General features: G+C 42.5%; 1 non-coding gene across 1 annotated transcript; it reads right to left on the bottom strand.

Annotated features, from left to right (window-relative positions):
* LOC120360449 (small nucleolar RNA U13) lies at nt 1–102 on the bottom strand. Its single transcript, XR_005576945.1, has one exon. It is a non-coding gene; the product is annotated as a small nucleolar RNA U13 (small nucleolar RNA).
* Between the last annotated feature and the right edge of the window lie 7,622 nt (nt 103–7,724).

Here is a 7,724-nt window from a genome sequence, read left to right as displayed (position 1 = left end):
CATCAGATGAGTGATGTGCTGACACCATAACACAGTTTAAGGCAGCGTATCTCACGCTAGAGCACGAAAACCCAAGCATCCTGCTATGAACCACAAAAGGACTCAGGTCTTGCTCTTAAGATTTGCTAGGTCAAACCAGAGCAGCATTTAATCTGGGGTTATTTATTTTGTGTGGCCGAAGCAAGACTCTTTTTCAGTGTATCTGACTGATGGTGGCAAACACTGTTCATGGCCCTGCGTCAGTGCCAGGCACTGGCATACTATTCTTTATAATTTCCACACTTACACTTCTGCACACTCATATACCGGTTAGTCCTCTTCTGAACACTCAGACGGGACTCCCTGAAGATCTCTAGAGTCCTTTCTCTCTTTCTTTATCTCTCTCTAAAGGTCTCTCCTTCGTAATACTCTGGTCTGTGACCTCTGGCTGTCTTGATGTCCCTGGACTACTAGTTCTGTTCACTCAACTCAGGGAGTCTGCCAGACTCCACCTGTGTTCCCCTTCCCTGCACCACGGCTTGGAACATCTCTTGAGGCTGTAAGCTGGGTGACAGTAAGGCTCACTTCTTTTTTTCCCGTCTTTCAGAGATCGCTGTCTTTTGTTTCCGGTATCTGGAGAGACATTGTTCCACGTATTTTGTTCAATTTATTGGTTGTTTCTGGTGGGAGGACAAATCCAATCCCTGTTATTCCATCTTATCTGGAAACAGAGATCAAGAAAATCACAACTTTTAGACTTAGGTGTCAACTTTTTAGATTTTAAATCTAAGGAAGGCAAAGGAATCTAATCAGGCAGGAAAAATGAGGTTGGAAAGGGAGACTAATCCAGCAATACTTTGCTGTAGGATCAAATCTAGCCCTGGCTCCACCTGTCATTACGGCTCCAGCATTGTCACCTCCCCCCATCTAAATCATTCACTCTTAGGAGATCTAGAGGGTCCATTTGGCTCAGCCTGATCTTTTGGGAGCATGGGGAGTACAAATGCTTTGAGAAGGGTTGGAATGGTTATGAATACCACTGTGCCTTCCCAAGTATTTTTTGAGTGCCTATTATTGTCCATGTACTATGCTGGGATTATAGCAGTGGGCAAAACAAATCTCCCTGTCCTCAGAGATTTTATTCCCCAGTAATAAATGATAAATACCTTCAGCACAACACAATATAGAACTGCTATAAGCTTTGGGATTTTGCTGAAAAAGAAAAATGTGCTTGCTAGCAAGATCATAACCTAAGCTGAGATGAAAGACAGGCTAATCCACAAAAATTGTTTATCCTGTGTAAACACAGAATCTATTTAAGTCACCTTAGAGAGTCTTCTTTAGGCCATTTATAGAAAACATGAATGAAGCCCAGGGGAGAGTCTTTGCGGCAACAAAATGCTGAAGTAGGCTCTTGAGGCTGGAGATTAACGTTTTGTGAAAAAAACAAAAGCTGCTAATTTGTCTGCTGGCCCCATGAGATTATATATCATTGGAGGAGCCCAGAGAGTACCCTTCAGTTCACAAAAGGCTTTCCTCTCAGCCTGTCTCTGCATTGTTTAGTTACCTCCCCTCCCTAGAATATAAGCACTGGTCACTCTCATCCCCAGCTTCAGGTATCCCAATTCAGGATACCAGCTTGGGGCTGCAGTGGAAGGACACTGCGGGAGACAGACCCAGGTTTGAATTTTGGCTCTATTCCTATCAAGCTGTGGGGCCTTGGTCAGGTTTCTTCACCTAGATGCCCTCCTTTGTCCACCCCTGAAAATGTAGATACAGCTGTGAAGAAGTTTACATGAGGCTGAGCGTGGTGGCTCACGCCTGTAATCCCAACACTTTGGAAGGCCAAGGCAAGTGGATCATCTTAGGTAGGGAGTTTGAGACCAGCTTGGCCAACATGGAAAAACCCTGTCTCTACTGAAAACACAAAAATTAGCTGGGCATGGTGGCATGTGCCTATAATCCCAGCTGCTTAGGAGGCTGAGGCAGGAGAATCACTCAAACCTGAGAGGCAGAGGTTGCAGTGAGCCGAGATCACACCATTGCACTCCAGCCTGGGTGACAGAGCAAAACTCTATCTCAAAAAAAAAGGAAAGAAAGAAAGAAAGAAAGAAAAGAAAAAGAAAAAGCTTACATGAAATTCCTTCTGAAATATCAAGCAGGTAGGCACAGATCAGGAAATCTTTCCTTGCATTGCATTTTGTCTTGGCAAAGGCTGTATGTAAAGCGTACATTTCATTGGCTTTTGCCAGTCCAGCATCCATTTCACCTCTGAAAAAAAAAAAAAAAAAAAATCCCAGATTCTTTTGGGGGAATTATCTGTTCTTTACTGAATACATTCTAGTGGTCTGATAGGGCCTGCCCCTCCCTAGCTAAGGGAGTAGACACATGACCTGAAATAGGCTGACCAGATGCTTCCTCCATGAGATTTTTATCTTCAGCAGAAGGATAGAGAAACTAAATGCATGTGAACGAAATAGCATCAGCCTCATCTGCATCTCTCTGCCCAGAGTGCTTCTGCTGCGAGACTATTCTTGTGACTCGTACTTCCAGAAGCCCTGGGTGCTTTGTTCCCTGTCCTTTCCCAACCCTGGTGCTGCAGCCTCCCCTCCACTCAGCGTTACCTTTCCGGTGAATTTCCATTTGATTAGGTTAGCCATAGTACATTTCTGTGACTTACAATCAGAGAGCTCTATTTGATCAGCTGAAGAAGAGGAAGAAGAGGAGGAGGGAGAGGAGAAACAGAGAAGAGAGAAGAAGGAAAGAGGAGGAGGAAGAAAGGAGAGAAAGAATAGGGAAGAAAACATATTTTATGTCTTATTTGGATTTAACACAGCTTGAGCCAACATTTTTGCTTACCTGGCCAGCAAAGAGAAGAATTAAACACAAGGAGCCTCAGGCTTTTTCCTAATTCACAGATAACTGATGACCTACATAATCTATACAATGATGGATCTTCTCAATAATTTATTTCATGTACAAGCTTCATTCCCTATAATAAACATATTTAACAGGTTAAATAAATGACGTGTATTACCTGCTTTCAGTGGGCAATCCCCTGCTATCTCACCTGGAATCCTCAGAGCCAGCAGGCACCAAATATCCCAGTTTTGGACACTGAGATTTGTCCTGGTTCTCTGTACCTTCAGAGGTACAGCTAATGGAGGTGCCTATCCCAGCTTTGGGAGGGTGGACAGGAGGACCAAAAGAGACTTTACGGAGGATGCAACACCGAATCTGATCTTAAAGGAATATCTCAGTGGACATGCTTAGATGAAGAAGAAGGGATGTTTGCAGAAGGAACAATGTATGCAAACACAGAGATGGGGGTGCTGTGGGGAGGGGAGAAGAGCAGGGATAGGGAGAGATCTGGTTACAAGATTGGAAAATAAATATAAAGAGGGTCCTTTTAAAATCAAAGCCTTTTGAGGTCAATGTACTTTTATCCAGAGATTTATATAGGGTCTTAAGAATACCCAAGAGGCCCTGTTATATTCATGAGGTAAAGAAACTGGAAGAAGTCCACATATTTTAGTGGTTTTGTTACCAGAAAAGGGTCCCAATCTAGACCCCCAAGAAAGGGTTCCTGGATCTTGTGCAAGAAAGAATTCAGGGCAAGTCCACAGAGTAAAGTGAAAGCAAATGTATTAGGAAAGTAAAGGAATAGAGAATGGCTACTCCGTAGACAGAGCAGCTTGAGGGCTGCTGGTTGCCCATTTTTATGGTTATCTATTTATTATATGCTAAATAAGGTGTGGATTAATTATTCATGCCTCCCCTCTCTAGACCATATAAGGTAACTTCCTGCCATTTCCATGGCATTTGTAAACTGTCATGGCCGTGGATGGGAGTGCAGCAGTGAGGATGTCCAGAGGTCACTCTCATCACCATCTTGGTTTTGGTGGGTTTTGGCTGGCTTTTCTTTACTGCAACCTGTTTTATCAGCAAGGTCTTTATGACCTGTATTGTGTACCAACCTCCCATCTCATCCTGTGACTTAGAATGCCTTAACCATCTTGGAATGCAGCTCTGTAGGTCTCAACCTCATTTTACCCAGCTTCTATTAAAGACAGAGTTGCTCTGGTTCAATACCTCTGATAGCTTTAATTTAGAAAAGATGGAAAACTTTGAGGAGGGCCCAGAGAGCGGCCAACAACCTTACAGACAGAATCCTGGGCGCCTTTTCCTCTCCATACCACCCACAAGACACTGTGGGTCTTCAGCCCTCCACCTCCCTGGAATTTTTCTATTGTACCATCTGTCCACTCAACATCTCCCCTAGATTTTACTTGTGTTTTTTATCAAACTTACCATCTTCCTCCAAAACTCATGGCTCCCCTTTTAATTCCTCCTTTAGTGAAAAACAGTCTGTCTTCTCCGTACACAACAATGGAGGTATAAGCATTATGTAATGCTTCCCCTGCCTACACCACATTCAAAGTCATACACTCCTGCTCATTCTCCCAGGATTCAGGGAGACATCTGCTTCCTTCACCTGATTTTAACACCTAGTGTTCTAATCCAGGTCTCAATGTCTCTTACATGGATTGCCTCCCCATCATTATCTCAGCCTCCCCAAGGGCATACACCATGGACCTGAGTTGTTAGGTCATGGGCTATGTGTCTCTAGCTTTCTGAACTACTCTGTAAAATAAGATAAGCAGCACCTCTAATTGATCCTTCCGTGTTTCTCCTTGAGGCAACCGGATATGGTAACAAATATTATACACTATTTATCCCTTTCTTTAAAATCTATTGCTTCCAGCTGGGCACGGTGGCTCACGCCTGTAATCTCAGCACATTGAGAGGCTGAGGTGGGTGGATCATGAGGTCAGGAGCTCAAGACCAGCTTGTCCAAGATGGTGAAACCCCATCTCTACTAAAGACACACAAAAACCAGCAGAGCATGGTGACAGGCACCTGTAATTCCAGGTACTCGGGGGGCTGAGGCAGAGAATTGCTTGAACCCAGGAGACAGAGTTTACAGTGAGCCAAGATCATGCCACTGCACTCCAGCATGAGTGACAGAGCTAGATTCCATATATATATATATATATATATATATATACATATATATATGTATATATATATATATATATATATATATATATATACAGAGAGAGAGAGAAAGATTGAGAGCTTCCTAATATAACCTTTTACTAGGTCTTAGATTTCTTTAGGCCTTGCCATATTGGAAGAAATTCTATGTGCAGTCTTGCTGAAGAAGTCCTCCTAAATGTAGGTAAAGGAAGGAAAAAAGTTGGTGTGGCTGCACTTGGAGATGAAATCCTGAACAGTACAGCCTTTTAGGGAAAGAATGATAACATTGGAATAAAACTCCCAGGGTAAGTTTAGAAGGGGGCTGAGGTATACAAGACTATACACATTGAGTGCAGTGTACACTGCTGAGGTGATCGGTGCACCAAAATCTCAGAAATCACAGCTGAAGAATTTATCCATGTAACCAAACACCACCTGTTCCCCAAAAACTATTTAACTAAAAATGAAAAATAAAACTCCATTCCCTGATTAGAAACCACAAAAGGAGGCTTAAGAGGTTGTCTGTAAAGGTCTCTTTGGAGACACCTGGGCTCAGGACCTGCCCTGTGGAATGTACCTTTAATCTCTCAAGGTCTTTCATGCTGATTGACCATCACAGAGAATGGTACTCACATCAGCATCTATCATTTTTGGAAGGTTTATAAACTGACATTTTTCTTCGCCAGAAATAGGAGACTCAGGATCCAATCTTATTTGTCTCCTCTCTCGTGTTACAGAGGCAAATGAACTGACGAGCCTGGCGATTCCCCATCTTCAAACGATGCCTGTTCATGCTGACATTTTGTCTCCCTGGCTGCAAAGGGTACCTCTTTTTTTGTTCACCTGGCGTCTTCCTCTCCCAGACCACATGGCTCTGGCGGGCTGTCCATCAGAGGACTCAACTCCTCTGACCACGTGGGACAGGAACAGGTCCCACAATACTCTGTTCAGACTCTCTCTCAGGCATGAAATTCCCATGGAGACAGAGAGACAGAAGGAGGACAGGGCTGTCTTTTCAAAGAATGATGCTGGGCAAACTGGATATCCACTTGCCGAAGAATGAAGTCATACCTTCATCTCACACTATCTACACAAACTGGCTTAAATTAGACTAAAAAGCTAAATGGAAAAGTTAAAATTATAAACCATAAGGAGAAAGCTTCATGGCAATGGAATTGGCAGTGATTTCTTCATTATGACACTAAAAGCACAGGTGACAAAAGAAGAAGGAGGAAAATTGGACCTCAAAACGAAGAACTTTTGCACATCAAAGGGTACTGAAAACAGAGTAAAAAGACAACCTACAGAATGGGAGAAATGTTTGTAAATCAACTTCCTCATAAAAACATTAATATCCAGAGCATATAAAGAATTTCCATAACTCAACAACAACCGTTAAAAACTAAGCAAAGGATTTCAATAGACATTTCTCCAAAGAAGATATACAAATGGCCAATGAGCCACAGGAAGAGATGCTCAGCTTCACCAGCCGTTAGGGAAGTGGAATTCAAAACCACAGTGAGATCCCACCTCACACCCAGTAGGATGGCCACTGTCAAACAAGCAGAGAACGGCAAGTGTTGGTGAGGATGTAGAGATGGGAAGAAATTCCTGTGCGTTGCTGGTGGGAAGGTAAAATGGTGTAGCCACTGTGGAAAACAGCACTGGAAGTTCCCCAAAAACTTAAAAATAGAATGATCATATGACCCAGCAATTTTGTTTCCAGGTGCATAACCAAAGGAATTGAAAGCAGAAACTCAAAGAGTTACTTGAGTTTTACAAAATTACAAAACACCTATGTTTGGAACAGTGTTATTTACAATAGTGTGGAAAGATCATCGTGGGCATGTGAAAATTTTAAAGCGTTTATTTGAGCAGACAATGATTCATGAATCGGGTAGCACCAAACTGCAAGTCGTGTGGGCTCCACCAAGAGGATGTGAGAGGAAAATTGTCAAAAGGTGTTCATGAAAGCAAGGCCAAAAAAAAGTATTTGATTGCCTAAGGCAGGAAGTCTCCAGTTGGAGTTTAGTTGGAGATTTCTGCTTGGTAAAGTTTCTAGTGAGAGATTAGTCAGCAGTTTCTGAATGGTTAAAATGGAGTTTTCTTTTCCTAGGCTGTGGTCATTCACATTGAATGGGGCTTCAGTTTGCTTATGTAGAAACCCAAGGTGCTGGATTCTCAGCCAAATGGACTCCAAATTATTATTTTTTTAACAATAGCCAAAATGTTAAATCAACTCAAATGTCTGTCAATGGAATGAGTCCGTGAATTTGTTTACTCGTTGATGAATAAGTAAACAAAATGTGGTACATACATACAATAAAATATTATTCAGCCTTAAAAAGGAAGAAAATTCTGACCCCTGCTACGGTGTGGATGAACTTTGAAGACATTACGCCAAGTAAAATAAGCCAGTCCCAAAAACAACAAACTCTGTATGATTCCCCTCATATGGGGTCCGTAGAGTGGTCAAATTCATAGAAACAGAATCGTGGTTGCAGGGGCTGGGTAGAGGGATAGTCATTGTCTAATTCGGACTATAAAATTAAGCTTAGCCTAAAGTTGCCTGCTTACATATTTTAAGTTTAGCCTAAAGATCCCTCCATTCATGGTGAACTGTCCCCTAACTGGATGTATGAATGGACTGTAACCTACTCTGGTACCAGTCACTGAGTTTCTGCAAAGCAAAGGTGGCCAGACCC

Source organism: Saimiri boliviensis, chromosome 20 (genome assembly GCF_048565385.1).
Source record: "Saimiri boliviensis isolate mSaiBol1 chromosome 20, mSaiBol1.pri, whole genome shotgun sequence".
NCBI classification, from domain to species: domain Eukaryota; kingdom Metazoa; phylum Chordata; class Mammalia; order Primates; family Cebidae; genus Saimiri; species Saimiri boliviensis.
Note: the sequence above shows the minus strand (reverse complement) of the source record. Positions and strands in the feature narration are given on the sequence as shown.